A 15,891-nucleotide genomic window follows, 5' to 3' on the forward strand; every position below is an offset into this window, starting at 1 on the left:
AGTTCAGACAACTGTGCACTCCATGAATCAGCCCATTGCCTGAGGCAACAGAGAGCTTCTCCCAGTAATTACGGATCAAGTATATATCCAGCCACATTGGCCATGGCCAGCTCTTTTGCATAAGCACCACACATCCACTGGTTTGTAGGTCGAACTGCACAGCCCAATAAAAACTTGTGACAGAAGTGCACAGGGCTATGGAAACAAAGCCAGAAGACCCTACTCAACATTCTCGAAAGTCACACACACTAGGGAGGGAGGGAGAAGGGAAAGAAAACGACAATTGTATAGGGAAAGAAAGAAAAAGAAAAATCCTACCTGTAAAAAAATCATTTTAAAAATCAGAAATGCCAGTATCTCCAGATGAGAAAGAACCAGTGCAAGAATTCTGGCACTATGAAAAATACGAATGTAATGATACCACCAAAGGATCACACTAGCTTTCCAGCAACAGTCCCTAGCCAATACAGAAACTCAGAAATGACAGATAAAGAACTCAAATCATGGATTGCAAGGAATCTCAATGAGATCAAAGAGAGAACTGAAAATCATCACAAAAAAACAACTTCTAAGGCAGTCCAGGAAATGAAGGAAGAGATACACATCTTAAAAAGAAATAAATCAGAGTTTCTAGAATCAATAAATTCAAGTAATTTCAAAATTCAATTGAAAGTTTTATCAACAGACTGAACCGTGCAAAATAAAAATGTTTTAGAGCTTGAACAACAATCTTTCAAAGTAGTCAGATAAAACTAAGGAAAAGGACATTAACAAATAAACATCTTTAAGAAGTATGGAATTATGTAAAGTGATCAAAACCACAAATTATTGGCATTCCTGAGAGAGATGAAGAAAAAAAAAAAAAACCTGGGAAACACACTTGAGGAACAAATCTTTTAAAAATCTCTAATCTTGATAGAAAAGTACACAGCCAGTTACAAGAAATCCAGAGAACACCTGAAAGATGTTCTCTATAGAAAATGTTCACAATAGAAAATGAACATCACCAATACATATCATCCCCAGGCTGTTAAAAGGCAATGCTAAGGGCTGAACATGGTGGCTCATGCCTGCATCCCAGCACTTTGGGAGGCCGAGGCAGGTGGATTACTTTAGGTCAGGAGTTCAAGACCAGCCTGGCCAACATGGTGAAACTCTGTCTCTCCTAAAAGCACAAAAATTTCCCAGGCATGGTGGTGGGCACCTATAATCCCAGCTACTCAGGAGGCTGAGGAGAATCGCTTGAACCTGGGAGGTGGAGGTTGCAGTGAGCTGAGATGGCACCACTGTACTCTAGCCTTAGTGAAAGAGCAAGACTCCATTTAAAAAAAAAAAAAAAAAAAAAAAAAAGGCAATGCTAAAGGAAAAATCCTAAAAGCAGCTAGAGAAAAAGGTCACATCACATACAAAGAAAGTCCCATCAGGCTAACAGCTGACTTCTTAGCAGAAACCTTACAAGCCAGGCTAGACTGGGGGCCAATTTTCAGCATTCTTAAAAAAAAAAAAAAAAAAAAAAAAAAAAAAAAAACGAAACTCCAACCAAGAATTTCATATCCCATCAAACTAAGCTTCATAAGCCAAGGGGAAATAAAATATTTTCAAGGCAAGCAAGCACTAAGAGAATTCATTACCACTAGACCAGCCTTACAAGAGATCCTTAAGTGGTTCTACACATGGAAATGAAAGAATAATACCTGCTACTACAAAAACATACTTAAGTACATAGCCCATAACCCCTATCAAGCAACCACACAATAGAAACTACAAAGCAACTACCTAACAACTACATGATAGGATCAAAACCTCACATCCTCACATATCAATATTAACCTGGAAAGTAAATAATCTAAATGCCTTACTTAAAAGGCACAGAGTGGGAAGGTGGGGAAAAAAGAAAAAAATAAATAAATAAACAAGACCTATCTATCTTCTGTCTTCAAGAGATGCATTTCACACACAATGACACCCACAGGCTCAAAGTAAAGGGTTGGAAAAAGATCTGCCATGTAAACGGAAAACATAAAAAGAGCAAGGGTCACTATTCTTACATCAGATAAAACAGACTTTATACCAACAATGTAAAATAGGACACAGAAGGTAATTATGTAATACTAAAGGGTTCAATTCAACAAGATGACTTACTATCATATATATGCACCCAACACTGAAGCACCCAGATTCATAAAACAAATACTTCTAAATCTACAAAAATACATAGCCACACAAAGATAGTGAGGGACTTCACACCCCAGTAGCAGTGTTAGACAGATCATCAAGGCAGAAAACAAAGAAATTATGAACTTAAATTTGACAAATTGGACCTAACAAATATCTACAGAACACTCTACCCATCAACAACAGAATATATATTCTTCTCCTCTGCACCAGAACATATTCCAAGATTAACCACATGCTCTGCCATAAAGCAAATTTCAAATTCCAAAAACAAATTGAAATCATACCTACCACTCTCAGGCCACAGTGGAATAAAAATAAAAATAAATACTAAGAGGATACCTCAAAACCACAAAATCACATGGAAATGAAACAGCTTGTCCTGAATAACTTTTGGGTAAACAACAAAATTAAGTCAGCAATAAAAAACTTATTTGAAATAAATGAAAACAGAGACACAGCACACCAAAATCTCTGGGATACAACAAAAGCAGTGTTAGGAGGAAAGTTTATAGGACTTAATGCCGACATCGAAAAAATTAGAAAGATCTCAAATTAATGCTCTAACATCAAACCTAGAGGAACTAGAAAAACAAGAACAAACTAGCCCCAGGGTTAGCAGAATTAAAAAAATTAAAATAAGAAAATAATTGAACAAAATTGAGATCCAAAAATCCATGTAAAGAATCAACAAAGCCAACAGCTGGTTCTTTGAATGGATAAACAAGATTAATAGACCACTAGCTAGATTAACAAAAAACAAAAAAAAAAGAAGATCCAAATAATCACAATCAGAAATGACAAGGTAATATTACAACCAATTCCACAGAAATGCAAAAGATTCTCAGACTATTATGATCACACTTAAAAGGCACAGAATGGGAAGGTGGATATAAACTATGCATGTAAACTAGAAAATCTCAAGGAAATGAATAAATTCCTGAAAACACAATCTCCCACGATTAAATCAGGAAAAAATTGAAACCCCGAAGAGACCAATATTGAGTTCCAAGATTGAATCCATAATACATTTAAAAAAAAAAAGACAAAAAAAAAAAAAAAAAAAAAAAAACCTCCTGTACCAGACGGTTTCACAGGAAAATTCTACCAGACATACAAAGAAGATCTGATACCAATTTCACTGAAACTATTCAAAAAAAAATTGAGGAGGAAAGATTCCTCCTTAACTCATTCTATGAAGCTTGCATCACCCAAGTGACAAAACACAGGGGAAAAAACTGTAGAACAATACCCCTGATAAACAGACAAAAAACTGCTCAACAAAATACTAGCAAACCAAATTAGCAAACCAAATTCAGCAGCACATCAAAGTATTAATTCTCCATGACCAAGTAAACTTAATTTCTGGGATACAAGGCCATTAGTAAATGTGATTCACCACATAAACAGTATTAACAACAAAAATGATATGATCATCTCGATAGACATAGATAAAGCTTTCAGTGAAATACGACATCACTTTATGATTTAAAAAAAAAAAACCCACAAGAAACTAGGCATTGAAGGAACATACCTCAAAATAGTAAGAGCCGTATATGACAAACCCTCAGACAGCATCATACTGAAAAGGCAAAAATGGGAAGCATTCCTTTTGAGAACTGAAACAGGACAAGGATACCTACTCTTCCTACTCCCACTCAACATAGTACTGGAGATGCTAGCCAGACCAATCAGGTAAGATAAAGAAATTCTAAGAAGTTAAACCATCTCCCTTCACTGATGATATGATTCTATACCTAGAAAACCCTACAGCCTCCACACCAAAGGCTCCTGATGTCAGTAAAGTTTCAGGATACATCGTAAGTATAAAAAAACAAGTATTATTTCTATACACCACTTGAACATTATGTTCAAGCTAACAGGCAAATCAAGAATGTAATCACACTTACAGTAGCCTCAAAAAAATAAAATACCTAAGAATACACCTAACCAAGGAGGTGAAAGATTTCTACAAGAACTACAAAACACTGTTCAAAGAAATCATAGATGACAGAAACAAATGGAAAAACATCCCATGTTCATGACTTGGAAAAATCAATATCATAAAAATGGCCATACTGCCCAAGGCAATCTACAGATTCACTGCTGTTCCAACAACTTACCAACTTTTCACAAAACTAGAAAAAACTATTTTAAAATTCATATAAAACAAACCAAAAAAAAAAAAGCCCAAATAGCCAAGGCAATTTTAAGCAGAAAGAACAAAGCTGGTGGCATCACATTACCTGACATAAAACTATACTATAAAACTACACTATAAGACTATCATGACAAAAATAGCATGGCACTGGTACAAAAGCAGACACATAGTACAGCGGAAAATAGAAAACCCAGAAACAAAGCCACACACCTACAGCCATCCTATCTTTGATAAATATGACAAAAACAAGCAGCAGGGAAAGGACCGCCTATTCCATAAATGGTGCTGAGATAGTTGGCCAGCCATATGCAGAATGAAACTGGACTCCTTTCACCATATATAAAATTTTACTCAAGATGGATTAAAGATTTAAACATAAGAGATTAAACTATAAGAATCCTGGAAGAAAACCCAGGAAATGGATATAAGCCTTAGGAAAGAATTTATGAGTAAGTCCAAAAAAGAAATTGCAACAAAAACAAAAATTGACAAGTGAAACCTAATTAAATTAATGAGCTTCTGCACAAGAGACTATCAACAGAGTAAACGGATAACCTATAAAATTGGAGAAAATACTTGCAAACTATACATCTGACAAAAGTCTAACATCCACAATCTATACTGAACTTAAAAAAATTAAGCAGAAAACAAATAACCCCTTTTAAAAATGAGTGAAAAGCATGAATACACACTTTTTGAAAGAAGACATACATGTAGCCAACAAACATGGTAAAATGCTCATCATCACTAATAATCAGAGAAATTCAAATCAAATCCACAGTAATCAGAGAAATTCAAATTCAAATCCACAGTGAGATGCCATCTCATACCAGTTGGAATGGCTATTATGAAAAATCAAAAAACAACAGATGTTGGTGAGGCTGTGGAGAAAAGGAAATGTTTATATGCTGTTGATGGGAATGTAAATTAGTTCAGCCACTGTGGAAAATAGGAGATTTTCAAAGAATTTAAAACAGAGCTAACAATTTGACCCTGGAAAAGAAAATAAATTGTTCTTCCAAAAAACATGCATTCATATGTTCACTACAGCACTATTCACCATACCCAAGACATAGGAATTAACCTGGGTGCCAATCAATGGTGGACTGAACAAAGGAAATATGGTACATATGCACCATGAAATACTATGCAACCATAAAAAATGAAATCATGGTCGGGTACAGTGGTTCACAATTGTAATCCCAGCACTTTGGGAAGCCAAGGTGGGTTGATCATGAGGTCAGGAGTTCAAGACCAGCCTGGCCAAGATGGTGAAACCCCGTCTCTATTAAAATACAAAAATTAGCCGGGCATGGTGGCAGGCACCTGTAATCCCAGCTACTCAGGAATCTAAGGCAGACAATTGCTTGAACCCGGGAGGCAGAAGTTGCAGTGAGCCGAGATCACGCCACTACACTCCAGCCTGGGTGACACAGCAAGACTCCATCTCAAAACAACAACAACAAAAAAAAAAAAAAAACGAAATCATGTTCTTTGCAGCAACCATGGTTGTAGCTGGAGGCCATCATCCAAAGTGAATAACCATGAGAACAGAAAACCAAATACCACATGTTCTCACTTATAAGTAGGAGCTAAGCATTGTGTACTCATGGACATAAAGACGGCTAAAATAGACACTGGGGACTACTAGAGGTGGGGAGGGAGAAAGGGAGGGAGGGAGGAAGTGGGGCAACTATTAGGTACTATGCTCAGTACATGACTGATGGACTTAATTATACCCCAAAACTCAGCATCACACAGTATACCCAGGTAACAAACCTGCACATGTACCCCCTGAATCTAAAAGTTGAAAATATTTTTTTAAAAAAGCATAAAGAAAACGTACTATACATCTTCTATGTGCCAAGCAGTGTATTAGGACCTAGTATTACAATGTTGAACAAAATTGCGCCATCAACAGGTGAATAAACGATGGTACATTTGACAATGGAATACTATTCATCATTACAAATAAATGCGCTATCGAGCCATGAAAAGACATGGAGAAACTTTAAACACATTTGATTAAGTGAAAGAAGCCAATGTGAAAAGGCTACTTGCTGTGATTCCAAGTATATGACATTCTGAAAAAGGCAAAACTATGGAGACGGTAAAAAAGATCAGTGGTAAGGCATATATGGGAAATCTCTGTACCTTCTGCTCAATTTTGCTGTGAATGTAAAACTGCTCTAAAACATAAAATCTATTTTAAAATGCATTCCCAACTTAAAAATGCAAAAATAAAAAAGATCAATGGTTGTCAGGGCGGAGAGGAGAGAGGGATGACTAGGCAAGGCACAGAGGATTTTTATTTTTATTTCTTTTCAACTTTTATTTTAGGTTCAAGGAATACATGTGTCTGTCTGTTGCATGTTGTGGGATTTGGTGTACAGATAATTTTGTCACCCAGGTAATCAGCATAATACCCAATAGATAGTTTTTCAACCCCTGCCTCCCTCTCTCCATCCTCCATGGCCCCACGGTATATCCTGGGTTTACAGCCTTGCACTCCCCTCCAATCCTCTCAGAGTGGGGGCTCCTCTCCCACCTAAGTGCTGGCTGCAGATCTCGGCTCAACACTCCCAGACTGCACCAAATCCCTGGGGTGAGCTCAGACATTTTGTTCCCTCCCCAGCTTCTGGCAACAAGTGCAATGGGGGCTTTCACTTGTCGCCTGGGGCTCCGCCCCCAGAGAAAGGCAGATCCACTGCCAATCAAAGCGATCGACCCAGGGTGGGGGCTGCATTGCAGGCCCAAGCTGGAGGGCCCTGCCTGGTTATGAGCAGAGGAAGAGGGGGATTTGCAGGGAAGACAAAACGGCCTCTCCCTAGGGCAGGTGTAGCCTCCCAGAGGTCTAGTAAAGCACTCGGGGTCTTTGTGCCTTCCCCAGCCCTAGGGTGGCACGGGCAGTACTGCTTCAGTGGCAGTGGTAGAGGGGCTTTCGGTTGCCCCGGGAGCTCCAACCCAGAGAAATGCAGAGCTGCTGCCAATGGGAATGTTCAGCCTCGGGTGCCGTGGCTGCACTCGAGGCCTGAGCTAGCAGGCCCTGCCTGGTGAAGGGCAGTGGGGTGAGAGTTCACAGGGAAGAGACTGGGTTCCACTCCGTATGGTGGCTGTAGTGTGCTGGAGGTACGAGTAAAGCACTCAGGCTCTATTGCTTCCCCAGTCTGAGGGCAGCAAGGGTGGACCCCATGCAGTGGCAATGGCAGAGGGCCTGTGGCTCGTCTCTGAGATTTCCTTTCCAGAGAAATGCACAGCCACCGCGGAAGTGATCAAGCAGAGGCAAGGCGGCTGTGCAGGGGCCCAGATGGGAAGCCCCACCCAGTGTGGAGTAGCAGGGACAGAGACCGTGTGGACAGTAGACCCGTCGCTTTTCCATAAGGCAGCTAGCTGTACTGTGCAGGAGACCCACCATCAAACCCTTTAGCTCTTCACTCCCTGTCCAGCCTGAGGGCAGTACGGTCAGGGGCTGTTGCAGTGGCTAAAATGGCAGGCTTGTCTGTTACCCCTGGGAGCTCTGTCCCAGAGAAATGCAAAGCTGCTCCCAGCCCAAGACTCAGGCAGGGTGAGGTGGCTGTGCTGAGGCCCCAGGCCCGTGGGCTTTGAGTGGAGAGCTACAGTGGAGGTGAGGCCTGCAGCCCTTCTGCTTCTCAGCACTGTGGATGAGCCCCTACCCTGGGTGCAGTCTGGGACATGCGAGAGAGTCTGACTTCTCTTGCTGGCAGAGCTATGGCAGCTGGCGCCAGGGTGCTCAGGAGTTCAGGCCCTTGGGGATCTACATGGGCCTGGGAGGCTCTGGCCAGACTCCACTGCAGCTCTCAGTGTCAGTCTAAAAACACCCAGGGGAGACGGTCAGGTGGATCTCCTCTGCCTAGGATTGCAAAGAGTCATGGTAGAAGCCTGGGTCCCCAGGGGCTCTCATTCACTCACCGTTTCCCAGCAGTGGGGGCCTCCCCAGCTCTAAGCCAATCCCAGGTGGGTGGCTGCCCTGTTTCCTTGTTCTGTGTTCTCCATGGGTCATGCTGCTTTCTTGATGAATTCCAACCTGTCCTCCTGGACCATCCAGTTGAAGAGCTAGTGTTTAAACATCACTCTATCTCCTCTCTGTGAGAGGCACACACTAGCTGCTTCTAGTCAGTCATCTTGGCACCTCCCCACTCAAGTCCACAGGATTTTTAGAGCAGTGAAACTACTCTGTGATCCTGTAATGGTGGGTGTGTGTCCTTATACATTTGTCCAAACCACAGAATGTTCAACACCAAGAGTGAACCCTAATGTAACCTGTGGGTTTGGGGTGATTAGGATGTGTTGATGTAGGTTCATCAAATGTAACCAATGTACCACTCTTGTGCCCAATGCTGATACTGAGGAAGGCTGTGTATGTGTAGGGGTGTGGAGAATTTAAGAATTCCCCCTACTTTCTGTTCAGTGTTGCTGTGAACCTAAAACTGCTCCAAAATATAAACTCTATTTTTTAAAGTTATGCCCTCTAGAAGAAATGCATACATTCTAGGAGGGAGAGCTTACACTGTAGAAGAAAAATACAAATTATAAACAAAGACAAATTATCACCTGATTACCAATGAACCAGCAGGGAAAAAAAAAAAAAAAAAAAAAAAGAAGTGGTTACTATACTAGAGTGATTGATTCTGACTATCAAGAAAATAGCTATAACGCAATTGGGCCAGAGAAGAGTATGTGTGGAATGCTTGAGGTCCTCAGGGGATGCCTTTTAGTACTCCCATGTTCTGTGATAAGAATACTGGATATGAGAAAGTGCTGGGGGGTGGGAGTGGCAGGGGGCGGGGCCAAGAGGGCAGAATAGAAGCAGCAGTGGTCAGAGGCTTTCACTGAAAAGAACCAAAACATGGTGCGAATCCTGAGCTGGCAACTGAGGTATCCAGGTTCTGTCACTAGGACTGACTAGGCAGCTGGCATGACCCTGGAAGAGGAAGGAAGAACAGTGTGGTGCAGCAGCCCATCTGAGAGCCACATGGGTCCCCCACCCCCAGCCAAGAGAGGTGGTGAGTAAGCATGCTACCCAGCCTGGAAAGCCATGCTTTTTCCATGCAACAGTGCAACCCATGGATCAGAAGATCCCAACTGTGAGACCACACCACTAGGGTCTTGGGTCCCAACCACGGAGCTGCGCAGATTCTCAACATCCACTCAGCTAGAATCTGCTTAAGCCTGCCAAGTCCCTGGGAGGACGGGGGGCCATCACAACTGTGGCTGTCTGCTGTCTAAGCCATCTGAGCCTCTTGGGGGAGGGGTGGTAGCCAACACTGGGACTGCTAGCTGACTAACACACTAAGTTCCCAGGGTGGAGGAAAGGCAGCAGCCACCTCTATAGCTCCATACCATGGTTTTCCCCTGCCGAAGCCCGGGAGGCTGGATGCCTTGGTCCCAAGAGGTATTCCCCACAGCCCAACACATTGGCCTCTTCAGGCCTGACCCTGACCCATCCCTCCTCACTGGGTAGGGCCTCCCTGCAAGAACTCCAACAACTCCAGTCAGGGGCTCAGGAACAAAACTCTGATCTCCCTGGGCCTGAGCCCCTAGGGAGAGGGGTGCTGTAGTCTCTGCGGAGTAGCAGACTTAGTTTTTCCCCCTGCTAGTTCTGAAGAATCCAGGCAACCCAAATGAGTGGGTCACCCCCCAGCAGAGCACACCCCTTCCACCAAGGGACAGCCAAAGTGCTTCGTTCAATGAGTCCTGCTCCCTGTGCCACCCAACTGGGTGAGACTCGCCAAAAGGGGTTGTCAAACACCCTAAACAGGAGCATTTCTACCGGCATCAGGTAGGTGTCCCTCAAGGTCAGAGATCCAGAGGAAGGAGCAGGCACCCATCTTTGCTATTCTCCAGCCTCCTTGAGTGACATCTCCAGATACAAAAATGAACCAGATGAGTAAGGCCTGAAGTGAACTCCCAGCAAACCACAGCAGCCCTACAGAAGAGGGACCTGACCATTAAAGAAAAACAAACAGAAAACAACAACAACATCAACAAAAAAATTCCCCACAAAAATCTCAAAGGGTCAGCAGCCTCAAAGACCAAAACCAGACAAACTCATGAAGATGAGAAAGAATTAACTAAATGCTGAAAACAAAAGGCCATAGTGCCTCTTCTCCAAATGATCACAACACCTCTCCAGCAAGAGCGCAGAACTGGACAGAGGATGAGATGGACAAATTGAGAGAAGTGGCTTCAGAAAGTGGGTAATAACAAACTCTGCTGAGCCAAAGGAACACGTTCTAATCCAATGCAAAGAAGCTAAGAACCTAGATAAAAGGTTGCAGGAACTGCCAGCTAGAATAACCAGTTTAGAGAAGAATATAAATGACCTGAAAAACAAAGCATAAGAACTTCGTGAAGCATACACAAGTATCAATAGCCAAATTGGTCAAACAAGAGAAAGAATATCAGAGTTTGAAGACTATCTTGCTGAAATAAGGCAGACAGACAAGATTAGAGAAAAAAGAACGAAAAGGAATGAACAAACCTCTGAGAAATATGGGACTGTGTAAAAAGACTGGACCTACGATTGAATGGAGTACCTGAAAGAGATGGGGAGAATGGAACCAAGTTGGAAAAGAGACACTTCAGGATATTATCCAGGACTTCCCCAACCTAGCAAGACAGGCCAACATTCTAATTCAGAAAATACAGAGAACACCAATGAGATACTCCAGGAGAAGAGCAACCCCAAAACACATAATCATCAGATTCTCCAAGGTCAAAATAAAGGAAAATGTGTTAGAAGCAGCCAGAGAGAAAGGCCAGATCACCTACAACAGAAACAGCAGATCACCTACAGACTAACAGCAGATCTCTCAGCAGAAACACTACAAGCCAAAAGGGTGTGGGGTCAATATTCAACATTCTTAAAGAAAATAATTTTCTTCTAAACTTAATAAGTGAAGGAGAAATAAAATCCTTTTTAGACAAGCAAATGCTGATGGATTTCATCACCAAGAGGCCTACTTTGCAAGAGCTCCTGAAGGAAGCACTAAATATGGAAAGGAAAAAGTGGTACCAGCCACTGCAAAAACATACCAAACTGTGAACCCCAAGACACTATGGAGAAACTGCTTCAACTAGTGTGCAAAATAACCAGCTACCATCATGATGACAGGATCAAATTCACACAAAACAATATTAACCTTAAATGTAAATAGACTAAATGGCCCAATTAAAAAAACTCAGACTGGCAAATTAGATGAAGAGTCAAGACTCATCTGTGTGCTGTATTCAGGAACCCACCTCACATGCAAAGACACACACAGGTTCAAAATAAAGGATTGGAGGAAAATTTGCCAAGAAAATGGAAAGAAAAAAAAAAAAAAAAAAGCAGGGGTTGCAATCCTAGTCTCTGACAAAACAAACTTTAAACCAACAAAGATCAAAAAAGACAAAGAAGGGCATTACATAATGGCAAAGGGATCAATTCAACAGGAAGAGATAACTATGCACCCAATACAAGAGCACCCAGAGTCATAAAACAACTTCTTAGAGATCTACAAATAGACTTAGATTCCCACACAATACTAGTGGGAGACTTTAACAACCCCACTGTCAATATTGCATAGATCAACGAGAAAGAAAATTAACAAGGATAGTCAGGACTTGAACTCAGCCCTGGATCAAGTGGACCTAATAGACATCTACAGAACTCTCCACCCCATATCAACAGAATACATATTCTTCTCAGCACCTCATCACGCTTATTCTAAAATTGAGCATATAATTGGAAGTAAAACACTCCTAAGCAAATGCAAAAGAACTGAAATCATAACAGTCTGTCATACCACAGTGCAATCAAATTAGAACTCAGGATTAAGAAACTCACTAAAAACACACAACTACATGGAAATTGAACGACCTGCTCCTGAATGACTCCTGGGTAAATAATGAAATTAAAGCAGAAATCAAGAAGTTCTTTGAAACCAATGAGAACAAAGAGACAACATACTAGAATCTCTGGGACACAACTAAAGCAGGGTTAAGAGGGAAATTTATAGCAGTAAATGCCCACATCAGAAAGCAGGAAAGATCTCAAATTGACACCTTAACATCATGATTAAAAGAACTAGAGAAGCAAGAGCAAACAAATTCAAAAGGTAGCAGAAGATAAGAAATAACTAAGATCAGAGAAGAATTGAAGGAGATAGAAACACAAAAAAACCTGTCAAAAAGTCAATGAAGAGCTTGTTTTTTGAAAAAAAAATTAACCACATAGACCACTAGCTAGACTAATAAAGGAAAGAGAAAAGAATCAAATAGACACAATAAAAAATGATAAAGGGATATCTCCAATGATCCCACAGAAATACAAACTACCATCAGAGAATACTATAAACACGTCTATGCAAATAAACTACAAAATCTAGAAAATATGGATAAATTTCTGTACACATACACCCTCCCAAGATTAAACCAAGAAGGAGTCAAATCCCTGAATAGAACAATAATAAGTTCTGAAATTGAGGCAGTAATAGCCTACCAACCAAATGAAAGCCCAGGACCAGACAGATTCACGCCAAATTCTACCAGAGGTACAAAGAGGAGCTGGTACCATTCCTTCTGAAACTATTCCAAACAATAGAAAAGGAGCAACTCCTCCCTAACTCATTTTAGGAGGCCAGCTTCCTCCTGATACCAAAACTTGGCAGAGACACAACAACAACAACAAAAAGAAAACTTCAGGCCAATATCCCTGATGAATATTGATGTGAAAATCTTCAATAAAATACTGGCAAACTGAATCCAGCAGCACATCAAAAGCTTATCCAGCATGATGTAGTTGGCTTCATCCCTCAGATGCAAGGCTGGTTCAACATACACAAATCAATAAACATAATCGATCACATAAACAGAACCAATGACAAAAACCATGATTATCTCAATAGATGCAGAAGATGCCTTCAATAAAATTCAACGTCCTTTCATGTTAAAAACTCTCAATAAACTAGGTATTGATGGAACATATCTCAAAATAATAAGAACTGTTTGTGACAAACCCACAACCAATATACTTGAATGGGCAAAAGCTGCAAGCATTCCCTTTGAAAACCGGCACAAGACAAGGATGCCTTCTCAAGTTCTGGCCAGGGCAATCAAGCAAGAGAAACAAATAAAGGATATTCAAAAAGGAAAAGAGGAAGTCAAATTGTCTCTGTTTCCAGATGACATGATTCTATATTCAGAAATGTAGAATCATCTCAGACCAAATCTCCTTAAGCTGATAAGCAACTTCAGCAAAGCTCAGGTTACAAAATCAACGTGTGAAAATCACAAGCATTCCTAAACACCAACAATAAAGCAGAGCCAAATCATGAAGGAACTTCCACTCACAATTGCTACAAAGAGATAACAGTTGTGCTACAGAAAAAAGAGAGAAAGAACATCCTTGGCCAAGTGAAGAAAGGGTTGCAAGAAGGAATGAATATCAACTGAGGAGTGAAATAAAATAAGGAATTAGAATTGTCTATTGAAAACAGCAATAGGGACGCAACTGGGAAACTTGAGAAGCGCCATTTTTGTGAAAGGTGATGGAGAGAAACTTGGTTGCAATAAATTCAAAAGAAAAAAAGGATAGGAATTGGACACATTGATGATAGACAAATGTCCTAAGAAGCTTTGCTATAACTGGAAACAAACAATTGTTGCTGAAAAAAAGATGTGAGATTAAGAGAGTATTTACAGTTTAAATTGGAGAAAACTATACCACGTTTACCTGGTGGGAATGAATGATCTGCTAAAGAGGAGATAATGTATGATGCAGAAGAAAGGGGGAACAACTACAATGCCAATGTCCTTGAATAAGATCATTATTCAGGATTCAGTCAGTGAAGCAGAACATATTACAATTACTAATATGGAAATAAGCAATTTGTTATAGAGGTTAAAATTTAAACTTGTGAGGGAGATGCTGGGGAAGTAAAGGTCTTCAAGAGGAATTTGCAGAGCCACAATAAAAAATGTGAGTTACTAATCTGCCTGCCTAGCTGGCCTGGGTGGATAATTTGGAGTGTGCAGGGAAATCCAAGAAGCCAAGCATTTCTAGCCACCAAATTAGGAACACAATGATGGGTCACATGGAGGTTATCTATGGGAAGTTGGTTCTGTGTAGCTACCACCTGTGTAGGTTCACAGCCAAACATCTGGTGGTAGGCTTGGGACCACCACTGGTCACCAGGGCCAGCAGTTATAACAAAGGTGAGCTAGACATGGAGCAGAGGAGAGCAATGAGACCTCACAGACACCTCTGCACCTGACTGCCACACTCTGAGCACAACCTTCTAAAAATAATAGCCACTGATTCACTCTGCCTTCTAAATCTTGTGCAAGTTCCTCTATCAGCTACTTGTAACCTAATCATAAGGGATTCTAGAAAATACAGTTTCTAAATTGACAATAGTACAATCTAGGACTTTGCACCCCTTTCAACCTAGCAGCCACATATACCTCATTTAACCATCCTTAACTGTCAAATGAAGATAATAGTAAAAGGATGCTTCTACTTAATATGATGCAGTGACAGGTTGAGTATCCCTTACCCAAAATGCTTGCCCCACAAGTGTTTCAGGTTTCAGATTTTGGAATATTTGCAAATACTTACCAGTTGAGCATCCCAAATCTGAAAATCCAAAATTCAAAATGCTCCAAGGAGCATATTTTTTATGTCATGTTAGTGGGCAAAAGTTTTGGATTTTTGAGCATTTTGTACTTTGTATTTTTTAATTAAGGATGCTCAACTTGTATCATACAACCCAAAACTGCAAATACCCTCCCTAAATAAAGGATATGCATACTTAATACATCTTCAGGTGATATTTATTACTCTTCTCCCTAAGTTACATGATTGCTTTGATATCTTATAACTTAAGTAAGATATAATCACTATTACTCATTTTTTTAAAAGACAGGGTCTCATTCTGTCACTCAGACTGGGGTGCAGTGGCATAATCATAGCTCACTGAAACCTCAAACTCCTGGGCTCAAGTGATCATACCACCTCAGTCTCCCAAATAAGTGGGTCTACAGGCATGCACTACCATACACAGCCCCCAAATTATATACTATTAGTCTTATATTAGTTGGTAGGAAAAGGGAAGGGGGAAAAGAAATTTTAAAATGTGTTTATATATATTATATACAAACATATCCATGTAAAAGCAAGGAAGAAAACAAATACTAAAAATTCTGTAACTGGTTGCATAGTTATAGAGATATTTGCAGCGTCCTTTCTCTACTACCTGTTCTATATTGACTTCAGTTGGTCATGGTTCCTCACCTGTGGAGTAACACACAGCTTCATTCCTAAAGGCCCTGCTGGTTTGGGGTGGTTTTCCATTACATCTGTCACAGAACATGAGAATACTAAAAAGTACCTCCCCACATACGTATCTCTAGCACTCCACATACAGTCTTCTCTGGTCCAATTGTGTAATAAGCAGTCTCTTGACAGTCGTGATAAATCACCCAGTATGGTAATTGCTTTTTTTTGCCTATTGTTTTACTAGCATGAGAAACACTAAGTTGCCAGGTGACTG

This window comes from Macaca nemestrina, chromosome 16 (genome assembly GCF_043159975.1).
Source record: "Macaca nemestrina isolate mMacNem1 chromosome 16, mMacNem.hap1, whole genome shotgun sequence".
Lineage (NCBI taxonomy): Eukaryota > Metazoa > Chordata > Mammalia > Primates > Cercopithecidae > Macaca > Macaca nemestrina.